Source organism: Aptenodytes forsteri, unplaced genomic scaffold (assembly GCF_000699145.1).
Source record: "Aptenodytes forsteri isolate BGI_AS27 unplaced genomic scaffold, ASM69914v1 Scaffold33, whole genome shotgun sequence".
In the NCBI taxonomy this organism is placed as follows: domain Eukaryota; kingdom Metazoa; phylum Chordata; class Aves; order Sphenisciformes; family Spheniscidae; genus Aptenodytes; species Aptenodytes forsteri.
This window is the reverse complement of record NW_008795037.1, coordinates 4465370-4479891: the sequence shown is the minus strand read 5'-3', so window position 1 is coordinate 4479891 and position 14522 is coordinate 4465370. Positions and strand designations below refer to the sequence as shown.

Here is a 14522-nt window from a genome sequence, read left to right as displayed (position 1 = left end):
AAAGATATGAACACACTTGCAATAAACTGCATAATGATGCTCAGTTTCTTCTGCACGTAAGTGTAAAATGTTACTTCAAAATGGGCGAAAGAGCAGCCTCTGGTTAGAAGAAGAACAGATATTCCATACTTTAAGTGAAATAATAGATTTGTGCTTGAAGATTCTAAAATTTTTTTCCCCAGGAACACAACTACAAGCTGTATTATTAACTCCCACTAGAAATTAAATCTTGATTTGTACAGGAAGAGAAAGAGCAATGTCTTTCTGAAATGGAAAATAACATTCCTCTATTTTCAAAATAGTCGGGTCAATTTTTCTATTTGTTTTGGTAACCTTTTTTTAAACTGTGTAGGCCAAGAAGGTAGTTCTGAGTTCAGAGACCATATCAACAAACACAATGGCTTATTATTTCAGAGCTCATTATTTATTTGTATACTTAAATGCACTTAAATGCTTGCATTTTTGCATATATACACTTTCAAAATTCAGTCCTCCTTCACCAAAACATATTGCGTAGGTATACATTATTCAAGAAGAGGGAAACATAAATCAAAACTTAGTAACAGCAACTTTGTGACCAGAATAAAGTGTTTAGAAGAACATGATTTTAACATCTAATAACAGACCACTTTATTTGCCAAAGAATTTTGCACATTTATGTCATGCATATTTACATATATGTATGCAAACACAAATCTAAATGCATGCATTTTATACTCCATTTCAGACTAGGGACATATTAATGCATTAGCAAAGACTAAAACCAAAGAGTTAGACTGTTATTAAACAGCAACAGCATTTAAGATTAAGAGCAAGATGATCAAAGACTATCTCCATGACACAATCTAATTTTTTAGATCCATGCATCTGAACTGAAGTCTCTTGCAAATGACATTGTAAGCAGAAAAAAAGATTTGTCTCAGAAAATATACAAAGGGCCCAAATTTTATGAAAATAACACTTTTTGTTTCTAAGCAATCTAACCACTAGCCACTTTATATGATTTTATTGTTTTTACTAATTTAGCATGAAGATGTTTTGAAACATGAAGGAAAAAAAAAAATTTATAGCCAGTTAGCAAGATAATGCTATTTTTATGCTTTGGATAGAAGTCATTATGAACAAGCTCTAGTGAATCTCCTTTGATTTAAGCTGATATTTATATTTTGTGATGTCATTTTGATATACCATTTCAATTGCAAAGGAACTGGGATATTTTGAGAGAAGAAAACAGACGTGTTTGAAATTCAATAAAATAAATTGCAGTTACAGATGGCTTTTGCCCAAGTGAATAGCAAATATTACACTAAAGCAAGATATGACTCTTCCAAGCATGAAGCAATTCAAAGTATTTGTTAATATATGATAGTTCGCATAAGTGATTTACCTACACACCAAGCTTATGTTCCTAATTAACCCAGGGGTACAATTCCCATTCGTTAAATTAAGTATGAGGTTCAGCGCCGAATGTCTTTGGCATTCATTATCAAAAGATACAAATATGTCTGCCTGTTAAGTATTTTCAATGTCAAGCATTTATTTTTTAGTGAATTTCAGCCTTACTGACTCTTCATGTTGAATTTTGATGCTCTTTTATGCACCGACCTTACATTTCTTACTTTTTTATGTTAAAGTCTATCTTCTCTTCAACTCTTTCAAGAGAAAAAGAAGTACCTGAAATAAACATTTCAGTCATTTTAAGTTCGCGCAACTGCTTTACAAATCACACAGCCTGACCTCCTTCTATAATATTACATTACAGCAAGATCCAAAATAACATTCCAGTTTGACAGCTAACCTCAGGCACCACTGGTCTAGTACCTCGCTGCTTATACTGCTGGCTGAAAAGCTGATAGGATACGCAAGACAAGCTGAGAGTTTAACTGGCAGAGCTGTTCAAATCTAAATTGTGCTATTTGAAACTTAGACCACAGGAGACAACGGTTCGCTTTTTACCATGGCAGCAGATTCAACCTCTTGGCCCTGTGAAAGTCATATGAATACATTTAGCACACACAAAAAATATCTCCCTATATTATGATCAAAGACGTATTCAACACACATTTTTTATGCACATTTGATCGTTCTGTTGACAGTCTTGGAAGTTAAGTAATATGGCCTGCTGCACATACGTTTCAAACCTTGATGGAGCCCAATGGCAGGTTACTTTTGACAGTCAAATAATGACAAGCACGTTGCAGGCCGATGCCCGTCATTCATGAACATCTTGGCCTGCTCCAACCGTTGCGCAGCGACTAAGTGGACGGTCAAAGGTTAAGTTCGAAGAAGACAGCAATGAAGGGCAACTGTCATGCACCACTGAATACTGTGAGGCAGCAAGGAGTGGTTGTCTTCTGAAGAACATGCAAAATGTTCTCATTCTGTCCAGGCAGACACATATTTGAAGGTCCTAAATGAGACCACTGCCAATTCATGAAGAGCCAAACTGACAGCATGCCATTCAAACTGTCTCTTGACTTTTTTTTTTATTTCAAATCACAAATGCATGCAAAGTATAACGTTAAACAGAACTCCCAGCAGTTGTTTTAAGCAAGCCAGACTTGGCAGGGTAGGAGGGGTGAGTGGAAAGACAGGTAAACTTTTTCCCTTCTCTTTCTTTTAATATTTAAGAGAAGTTCAATTACTTCACAAGAAATTCTTCAATTTTCTTGTAATGGCATGCATTTATTTCCAAAATTACATATGTTGTACTCCTTTTTCTAAACACTGGGGTTTCTTCTGGTATTAAAAAGCAGAGCCTAACACCTTATAATTAAGGCTAATACAATCACCTGGAATTTTAATTCTGCATTTGTATATTAATATTGCAATAGGAGCATACATTAAAGCATGCAAATAAATACTTTGCATCAGTCTCTAAATATCCTAAGCATTTCTGTTATAAATGGTACAATAACAGTCTTTTCTATTTGTTTAAAAGCACTGTTTTGTGTGGAGTTATGGCTTGAACAGCATGATTAACAATGAAATTGCATTATTTTGCATAAAACATATACATCTTACTTTTAACCCATTGCCAGTAAAGATGTATATTTTTTACTTACACATTTAAATTATGTGATCATATTTACGTTTGCCTCTATTAACATATAAAAGACTTCAGGAAAAATAGAAATACTTTTTTTTATTAGATAAACAGTGATGCCGCTCATCTTTCATATGAATGAATGCTTGACACTAAATTTAATCAAGCTGACAAAGGATCATATGGGTTAGGTCTTTATGCCCTTTTCATGAGCAGTCCATCTCTCCTGCGCTTACAGGGCCAAATATTGCCCTTTAACAAAACAGATCAACATGCAAAGTGCTTGTTTCTTTTTGCTGGGTCACTGGTATCATCCCGCTTGTGACCTTACTGCTTTGTACCAATTTCTGTCATGATACCAACACATTAAAGACCCTATTCACAAACTGCGCTTTGCAAGCTAAAGAGAAAATGAATTGTCATTATTTATGAGGAATACGTTTGGATCGTGAAGCATAAAACCACTTGTCTGTCACGTACACAGAGACACACTCACAGCACAAACTCTTTAAGGCAGGAACTATATTCAAACGTTCTATTGCACAAGTCATGTTATCTATGATTTGAAAAGTGTTGATAGTGACCAACCTACTGTCCTGATCACAATGAATGGCTTTCAGGAAGCCAGAAACATAAAATCATAATTCAACTTATTTTGGACTGAAGGACAAATTTCAAGGCTTTTTCTACATAGGCAAGAGGGTCCTATCTATAGCAGAAATTACAAATTTGGGGAAAGCTCATCAACGTCTTTTACACTCTATGAGGGTGGGAGAAAGAAAAAAGCCTGCTTTAACTGTTAGAGGACTTGCTTGGTTACACATCCATCTTCCCTAGTTGCTTTATAATGAGGTCCAAATCAATTCAGAAGCACTTCTGTATTTGCCCGAGATTTCCAGATCTTAAATTCTGGGTGTCCTGACTTCACTCTTCATTGTTGAAGCACATAATGCTACTGCACACATGCTGCACTTCCTGACTCTTTCATCGTGAGCTGCACAGTGCACGGCCATGCACACACACGAGCTATTTCAGGTAGTCAATGCCTGTCCAAATGAACCGCACTTACTGCACACACACCACTCAGTCACATGGAATGTAAGCAGTGTATCTGATGCCTATCATACACTATCAATTTACTTGTGATAATGAGAAAGTTAAAGTTTCTCTGCACTTTAATTTCCATTTGTAGAAGAGGGAAAAATACCTCCCTACTACAGAGATGTTTTGTGAGGATAAACTTATGAAATAATGTGAGATGAGAAGATACACCAAGGAGCCACAGGTAAGTACACTGTACAATACAAATCCTTCAGTAACATAAGACATTTTTAAAACAGTTCAGGGAAGGCTGACCAATATCTACAATTTGGTATAAGAGTTTAGGCTAGAACACCGCTAAGAACTCTTGTTACAACTGTTATCAAGCACCACAACTTGCAATAGTCAAGTGATTATGAGAAGTTTCCTGAAGTATCAGTTCCCAGAGTCTGGAAGTTTCATGCAAGTTTCAACTCTTATTTGCAGCAATACTGGAGAAAAGCTCACGGAATGTAACTTGAAAATATGAATACTAATAATGCAAAGAAACCCAGAAGAACAACAAAGCTTTTTTTAATTTTTTATTTTTTTTTTTTAAAAAAACATTGGGAGAAGGCAATACTGGCCAGAGGAAAGACAAAACAAAAGAAGAGAAAGAACCAAACTGGGTGTTCAATCTCCTGCTACATTACCTGTTGGTTACTGTTAGATAAAGAGTACGCAGTATATCATATAGATATAATATACAATACAAAATAGCTCTATTCCCAAATATACAGCAATTCCTCATGACACATTTAAGCAAAATTGGTTAAAGAGGAAGGCACGCAGGAATACGAGTTTTTACTAATGCAAGTAAGACTTCTGAAGTCTTTGAAAGTGAAATATAAGGCTAGGAAATCAAAACATTGGCAGTACTCATAATCTGCTTTTATCTCATTTTTGTCCATGTATAAATGCTTTCCATAAGCACCTTCCACTGAATCAAGATTGATAGAGTCCATATGACTATCACAGGACTATTTTTCAGACAGCAGCAACAGAAGTTCAAGAAATGAAAGAGCGCATACCGGAAGGCTTCCAAGCTTGACAATGCAGAAGCTTAATAGCTTCTGTTTCCAGGAATAGGAGAAGTCTATGCAAACTAACATTTGTCCCTATACTTTTCCTCTTGAAAAGTTCAACTACCACCATCTTCCTGAAGTTCAAAAAGAAACAAAACCACCAACACAGTACATTTTTTACATTTCACACACAAGAGGCAAAAAACAGAGCACTGAACATCCATAAAAGGTAACTACCTACTGAACTAGTCATCACAGTAAAAAACCCAAACCAAACCAAAGCAGTTTCTCTTCCCTATTACCAAAGATGCAAGGAGCCACACAACTGATTCAACCCATCTTATTCTAAAGGATTGACAAGGGAATGGCTGGAAAGTGGGGAATGGAAATGCCTTTTGATCTTACCACCTACCAGGTCAGTTCCATTATACTCAGCAAATACAAAATCTGAAATAAATTTAGTAAAAATTACCTTTTGGCTCCTACCTGGATAGAAGACAGAAGTGGATTTTTTGAATTTTGTAATAGCCGCAGTACACAAAAAATTTTTCTTCTACATTTCAGAAAAACTACAGGCTTACAAAAACAGTTTCACACTGATCAGAGCTTTGGTATAATTTCCAGTGTTTTTATATTGCATACTAAAATATCCCACTTAACATGGTCTCAGAATACATAATTGAAATACTCTCTCTCATTGGAACACCTTTCCACAATTTTTCTGCATAAGTGTCTTGCAGAAGTGTTACGTTCGACAAATGTTCATTTTCTTTAAAAAAGTTTATTGGAAATTTCTCTCTAAACTCTGACTCTAAATAAGCTTTCCAACCCCGAAAGATGGTCGTTTCACTGTTGTTTATATACACTGTTTATGATGAAGGCCCCAAATAACTTTCTCCTACATAGTTTCTTTGGATTAAGTGATTTGTTCTGTTTTCATTCTGTGATTAGGTACATATATATGCACCATAGGGCACTATTCAATATTTTACCATCTGCAGTTGTTTGCCATCACATGATTTAGATACCAGACAATGAAGTATTTCCTTTGAGCATAAGAGCATCATTACCTGCTGCAATGACATCATTTACGTTAGAAGTAAATGTAGAATAAAATAAAAAAGAATACAGCCAAATACAAATTGTTTCCAGATCTACAAGCTGTTGTTTGATTAATTTGCATAAACCTATCCTTTTGTATGCAATCTTCGGTCAGTCCTTTCCAAATACAGATGTACATTTCAAGAAGCCTACTGCTTTGAGACAACAGTCAGATTTTTAAAAGCTTCTTGCCCAACTCGAGCGCACATTCAATATCAATCGGAATCGGGCTTCTGAAGTCCTTTAAATGCTTGTGAAAATACTATTTATTTCCACTCAGAGTTTAAAAAAAAAAAGGAAAAATCTATTAAATGTGTATTTGAACATGAATTTTACCAGTTAAACTGTTAGAAGTGTACATAAGGTGTATGATTCTACAGAGCAGTAATAGCAATGTTTTCCAATCCCAAAGTTGCTTACTGTTCACTTTTTGGAGATGAAAACCGTATCTGATCTTTACCTCCATTTTTCTCCCCTAAAAGCATGTACAGTGTAACATTCATGATCTCTCACTGGCAAGATGCAGTGTGTGAAATTTTTGCTCTCAAAACAGAGGACACAGCATGCATCCAGTAGTGAGAGGTTTTGCTTTAAGTAAAATCTTTTGCCATTATAGACTGAAGTCTCTCTGGTGAATTACAGGCAGAAGTTTCAGTAATTCTAGTATCTGTACAGAAATATGCAAATCAGACCCTGAATTTAATATTACAGCATGTTTGATTTTAATACAATTTTAAACCTTAGACCAGAATCAGCAACATATTTTAAGCCGGTACCTTTTCAAGTATTCACTGCATGAAGTACCAGTTGCCTGGGGGTTATGAAATAATACTAAAAACTTTATAATCATTCATTGATTTAGTTTTGAGCATAGTATATCATTTGAATCCAATGGGAACATAAAGAGCTATTTGTGAGGTCAACCACAGTACAGACAGAGGCTGACAAGATATCGATGGCAAGGTGGAAAGAAATTGCCAAATACAGCAGATCAATACCTCGTTTCACTGTTACAGCCTTCTGGAGACATAAAATATATATCTTTACAGCTACGAAAATAATAATAATGAAAGTGAGAGATAAATGCTTCCCTCAAGGTAAACTATTTGATTAGCTGAGGGCAAAGGTGACAATAGCAGTTACACTAAAGTAACTTTACAGTCTTAAATAAAAATGGTGGGATGAGCAGCAGATAAAAGGGCAAAATGAAACTGAACAAGTTCTAGGAGATAAAGATGTAATTCTTTTAGAAAGTGGCGTAGCATGTGTACAAAGGCAAAAACTGTTAAGCTAAAAAAGGTAGAGCAGAGTTTCCTCCCATAAGACTCCAGTAAGTACAAGAAGTGTCTTGAAATTACAGCACTATCTTTTTCTATCCAGAAGGCTTCAAAGATATGTTTAATCTGTCCCATACTTTAAATGCCAATAAATATTCATAACCATGTTTTGCACTTCACTAGTGAACCTAATATAATACAAGTAATACACTGTAGTGCTTTTTACTCTCAACTGAAGGGAAGAGGATCATCTGATATTTTGGATGCTCTTGGTCATTAAAGGTTAATTAAATAATTTAAGAAATGAATGAATTATTAAAAGCATGAGAGCCCAATCCTGCTTCAGCTGAAGGCTGCATAAGTTTGATCACCAATTGCACTGGGAACAGAAACAAGCTTTAGGCATGCGCTATTTGGCCTGTCTAGTCTTTGCTAACCTGGGTCAGATGAAACTGAATCCTACCTGCTGTAAAAGGGAAAAGTATAATAATTATTCATTAAATGTTTTCCAAATCTATAAATAAAAGTGAAAGTAGGCTCAGTACTGCACCTCCACCAGGGACATTTCACTACAGCTTCATTTCAAAAATGCTGATTTCCATCTGAAACTTCTAAGATTACAAGCTAAGTTCAGAATCAGAAGACAACAGGCTCTGGGTGACTTACATCTGAGACTACCTGGCTTTCTGAAATTGAATCACCTGCTAACAACTTCCAAAAGATTTCTCTTCAGAAAGATGTTCATTCAAAACCAAAAATTCAATCCACGTGAAGTTTTATTTTCTACAGAAAACAGGAAGGATTTCCACAACACTTTCCCTCGTTTTTTTCGGTAAATTTAATTTTCCCGAATGCCACAAGTTATAAAAATACTTGAAAAAGAATGCAAACAACTATCATCATGTTTTTAGACACTGCACATCTAACACCGGATTTGTAAATGATTGTTTTCTTTGTCTCAGTGTTGCTGTTTAAGAACATACTCATGTTTAGTAACAGTCTAGTTGCAAATTTACTAAGACAACAGAAAACTTTAAAGTTCATCTTGGCAGTGTAGCTTTCAGCTGAATAAGTGAACTCCTCCAAATCACCACATCATCACACAAGATGCTTTACTGTATGCATTTCCAGTTTGCTGTCTTGAAAATTATAGTAAAGAGACTGTTCAATAGGGAAATTGGAATTAAGCAAACAACATATGCTCTGTTCATACTCTTTATTAGAAGGGGGAAAAAAAAAATTAGTGTTATGAGGCAGACAAGGAATCAAAATCCCTGTAAAGGTATTGGTACTCCAACACCTTTTAGGAAATGTGAAGTCTCTCTAAATGATACAGGTTGAATCAGTTAAATTATGACAAAAAAAGAAAGCAGAGGGGTAATTAGGTAAATAAACATGCTGTTCATTTTTCCAGAGCAAAAATCTAATTGACACTGCAACAACAACAAAAGTTTCCTAAAACACATGGAACACTACCAGATTCTTTCAAATAAGCAACCAGTTCTGCATCTTGGCCCACTTCTAGGATACTTCTTGCCCCCCATAAGCTGGCAAGATACCAATTGCTGTCATGTGGTAGGAGCCCATATTAATAAGTCTAATGAAAGGTCAGGGTTAACAGAACTATTTCATGCAGCTGTGTCCTACGAGGTATTGTGTACCTGTAACAGCTATTATACTTGTGGCATGCAACCGAGCCAAAATTTTAGTTGCCTAGAGGCTATACACGTAACAGACATGAGCTTACAATCTTAACATACAAGACTATGAAAAGGGAGAGAGAAAGAAAAAAAAAAGAAAAAAGAAAAGCCTTCCCAAGAGTGCATATTTGGATATGGAATATGCACAGCTCCCATACCACTGTCTCATGTAGTGGATCACTAGGATCAAAGTGAACTGAAGACCTTTAAACCCCTGGCATTTGACTTCTCTTACATTACTCTCATACACAATAGCCTTACAGGCCACAATCAACAAAACGTGAACTAGTGTTTCCAGTATCCATCCTCCTCACATCCTTAGCTGCAAGATCTTAGAAGATCTAATACGTGAAGCATAGATCTGTTCTTATTTACAGCAAAAACAGGAGACTGAATGTAAAACAACATGTTTAATAAATCTGCAGAGCCTAAAGTACCAATATAATTCAGAGCAGCAAGATAGACACGCACTTCTTAATTAAAGTGGGTGATGTTCTAGTTAAAACAAAGAGACAACCCTGGGCCATAGCTAAGATTAAGCACACGCTCTTGCAAAGGAAGCTCCTACTATTATCAATATAAAGGCTTTAAATCACAAAAAATAAACCATCTAATAGTCTGTATTCAATAGTAAGTATAAAGTCAGGACACAGACTGATTTGGATTAACACATTTTCAGTCATAACAAGTAATTTTACAGAGGATTAGTATCTTGATGGTCTGATCAATACCAGGCACTGCTGCTATTACAGATGAAGAGAAAATTACCCCTCCAGTAATAAAGTGTGTATGTCTTGGTTCTCCTTCATTTGCTGAGTCCATTACTGTAATGGTTCCAGCATTAGCAGCTGAGGCAATTTAAGCAGCAGGAATGTGATGAATTTAAAAGCAAGGAACATTTGCCACTCATTCTTTCTTGTATTTTATTCTGCATATGCAAGGCTTCTACCTGACCATTTCCAATATACAAATCATGTGTTATGCGACTATCAACACTATTTCTTAATTATTGTCTCATTAATAATGGGAAGGGCCAATAATGTGATTACCACAAAAATTGCTACCGGCATATTGGCTGCTGATTCTGCTAAAACCTGCACACCATTTACCTAAGCAGAAATATGACATGACAAGAAGCTTATTTAACTGCATCTAAGTTGTTTCATTTACTTTAATTTTCCTAAATACAACTTCTAAAAGAATCTAGTTAATCTGTCAATTAGAAAATTTTGTATATTTTTATATCTTAAGAGGCAGAACAATAACAGGAAACAAGAAATTAACATAATATTTGAACAAACTACGATAAGACTATGTTAAAGTTTATATACTTTGTTGCATGGTATGGGTGACATTTTTCAGCATTAATCCTAAAATCATTCCCCTGCTCTTAAGTGCTCTGAGAATACTTGCCTGTTTTTCCCTGAGTATTAATATGTTGAAGCAACCTACTTTATCTTGTAAATATATATTATTTTCCAGCCAGCAAAAATGAGGATGATGCAGGAAATAAGACTTTTCATTAAAATCTCAGCCAAAACATATTCCCTTTTCCTCCTTGTAAATAAAAAACATGCAAAGCTTTGTGTTATTTAAAACTTTATATTTCCTTGCCACTCTGTCTAACATCTCTCACAAATGTGAAATTGCGCACGAATATCTTTGTAAAAGCCCTTGTGAATATTCAGATATGTGCATATTGATGCATTTATTATTTGTATAGCAATAACTTTATTGGATTGGGGTCCCAGCTGTGCTGGGAGCTGTACAAACATAACAGTAATGTCTGTGGAATACATTCTCTGTAGTCAGTTCTGGTTTCACAGTAATATGAATTAGCATAAACAGCTACATAAGGTAATTGTGAACTGGGCTTAGTGGTCTATTCCAAAGACCCGTCAATGTAATCCTTTTAAAGTAAAAGAAAATAATACTCCAGACTAGCTGAGCATCTTATCTTTCACATGGTAATGACACGGGGTCTTAATATGCAAAGAGTGGCAAGAGCAAGCATATAAAGGTAGTCACTAGAACCTGGCATCTGTCACACTGAAACTTACTTAAAAAAAACCCTTTGACTAAGTAAATCTTGAGAACAGTCTTATATTAAAGATGAACTTTTTTAACTAACCTGTGAATATTAATCAAGAGAATAAACATTCTAAAAGCAAAACAACTTTCTTCCCAAGTTTAAAAGGAGAAAATAGTCTAAGTAGACTACCAAATAAGATGTTTATGTTTGGTTTTACTTTATGTGGTACCTTTTCTTCACCCAGTAAAAGAAAGTTTACTGCAAGCTGACCAAAACTCTGACCAACAGGGTAAAGAAGAAAGAATCAAAATAACTATAAACTGTACTAATTAAAACTGAATTCTAAGTTAAAACAAACACACACAAACAAACAAAACACACCCCCAACAGACTGTTTCATTAAAATGCCTTTCCAGCTAATGAGCAACATCTACTCTAACAGCTCTGGTTTTACGCACATAAGTAATATTTGCTACAGGGAAGACCAGAGAAGCTGATGGTATGCAACATCTCTAAAGATGTCTCTAGAAACTTAAGAATAATCATGTTTTGCTGTCCACTTAAGAGAAATATTCCACAGGACACTAGCATCCCCAACATGGTGTTTAAGACAGCTGAGTAATTAACTTCTGGCTATTGTTTCCCAGCTTTTTTCAGACCCTCTTCCCAGGAATGAATTTGCATCCTCCTCTTGGGCTTGGAACACCAAATACTAGCATAAACAATTTCATTTCTGCTACACACTCAATCTTACTCAATCCACTTGAGTGATCGTCAGAGTGGAAATTGCTGTATGACAGCACTGCACTCTAAAGAATTTCTACCACATGTACTTGGAACAGAAATGGTCTTCTATAACAGCATAAATCAAAACTTGCTATACACATTAAAATTTGAGAGAGAGAACAGCTTATCACATATAAGAAACATGCTGCATAATTGCAAAGCAAAAGCCAGTCACCAGGTTTCTGATAGATAGCATTTAACTGTACACAATTATAGCAAAACAAGAACTTTTATTCAGGATTTAATTCTCCAGAACAGAGACATTGCCAAGAGATACATAATCCAAACCAGCTTCTCTATCCAACCACTTCCCTCTCATTAGTAGGCCTCATAAATCTTACTTTCCAGAAGAGGTCGGGTTAACCTCACTAATATTTGGTTTGCTATGAAACATTTTGCTCAGGACCTAAATGGAAGTCTTGGCAGAACTACTACAATAAATACACACTTCCTTTGCCTTCAGCATTTCTCAGGTGAGCAACATAAGCGAACATTGGTTAAACCTAGGGACTGAAGGGTGAACTGGCATAGTCCCAGGAGCCCAAAGATTACATTTCTAATTAAGTTGTATAAAATACCAGTATGAAGATGCTCCCGTGAAAAGAAAGCATACATTTCTTCATGTATAACCCCTCCTCTTCCCATTGCTGCCTTCTCCTTTGGCATCCTTTATTCAAAGACATTCTACAGGCTCCTTTTGTTTCACTTTCAATATACTCAAAGCTTCTCTCAAGCAGTACCCAACTTACACCATCCCCCTAAGGCATCCTATAAGCATTCACACCCTTAATTTCTCTATAAGGATCTCTTCTTAATTTTCACCCTTCTGTTTGTGCACCTACAACATCTAGGTGTGTCTAAGGGAGTACTCTTTCACTCTAGCTTCCTTGAGTTTTTCTTATACATTGCTCCTCTGATAGCTCTTAAAGCGCCTTCTCCTCTGAAGACCTTTGCCAGTGCAGTTCACAGTTCCACCCTCTTACTCCCTCACGCATATCCTTGAATGATTATCTTATCAATGGCAATTATTCTCCTAATGCAAGTGATTCCCAAATATGTTTTGGGATATATTGCAAAGACAAAAGCCCTTGGATGCACAGCATAAATGTACAGGCTAAAAAAGGTATGGGTTGGGGTTTTTTCTGCAATGTAATTACATTGGATTGGATGGGACGGCATACACCTGCATGTGTTTTCACATATATAGAAAGAGCAGAACACAAACAAAACACTGAAGTTACTGTCCTTCAGTGATGAGGGAACGCACAAAGACTAATTACAAAATGACCAGGTTGTCCTTAAAGAGTTGTTAAGAATCTTACTACTGTGAACAGGCTTTCAAGTTATTTTGCTATGAAAATATTTAGTTGCAAACTTAGGTCAGACATTTTCCCTGCCCCTACAGTAAAACAACTTTTAATGTTAAGAAGTAAATTAATAGCGATACCAAAACCAGTATGTTCTGTATGCAAAGACAGGTGAACCAGATTACCATTTTGGAAAGCTTTTTCTAAATTTATAAGGGAATTAGCCTTACTTTCATTAACATCACTAAAATCAGCATTATGCTTTCAAACAAGTAACTTACTACTTCTGTGTACTATTTTGTAAGCAAAATCAGCAGAGGTACAACAACCATCAAGAGTTGCAGTCAAATATCGTACAACGTAGCAGAAACAGGCCCTTCAAAGGCACCCGAAACAGCAAAACATTTGACAACGCTGTTTGCTTACACACTGTAATTACTTCTTCAATGTAGGCATGTAACAGCATCACATCTAAACACATTATCAAGAAAAAACATTATTTAAAACGTTTATTTAGGTTAGGCCTGGTGTAGAGCAAGAGTACTTTTAAACCTGAAAATAAAACTGCAGTTACATAACGCATCATCTCACCGAGAATGTATTGACAAAACCAAACATATATTTACTTCTATGACTTCCCCGTATGACACTACAGAACTCCCTTTTAAATTAAAATATCTAAGCCCAGATGGTAAAAAAACTTTATTATTAGCTACTGCTAAAGCTGTACTAGGTTCCCCTCTTTAAAGGGAGAGGGGAATCCTAAGATTTCCAAGTTCGTTAGAGCACGACTACGCAGGCTAAGCCTGCCTGGCCCCAGGCAGACCTCAGCCACGCCAGAACTCCCGCCAGCCCTCCTGCACCGACCTCGCAACGCCTCCTCCAGGCCCCATCCCCGGAGGCACCGGGGATTACTTCACACACAGGGCGCGCTTAACCAAAGCGACTTTAAAGCCCGGGCCGTAGCCGGGCTCCGGCCTGGGGAGGTGCTGCCGTCGGCCCTTCGAAGCCGCTGCAGAGACTCGGGGACGAGGCGACCGTTGCCAGCGCGCGCAGCAGCGATCCTTCCAGGCGGCGCAGGACGGCAGTTTCTTCACGCTTCACGGCGGCCTCGGAGTCACGGGGCTCCCGCTCCGGCACTGGAGCCGCCGGAGCCCAAGCGGCGTCT

The 14522-nt window shown here is 36.5% G+C and overlaps 1 protein-coding gene across 1 annotated transcript in view; it reads right to left on the bottom strand.

The window, feature by feature from the left end:
- The window catches only part of FTO (FTO, alpha-ketoglutarate dependent dioxygenase), a 258501-nt gene that overhangs the window by 243749 nt on the left and 230 nt on the right, over window positions 1-14522 (bottom strand). The gene's annotated exons all lie outside the window — the stretch shown is intronic.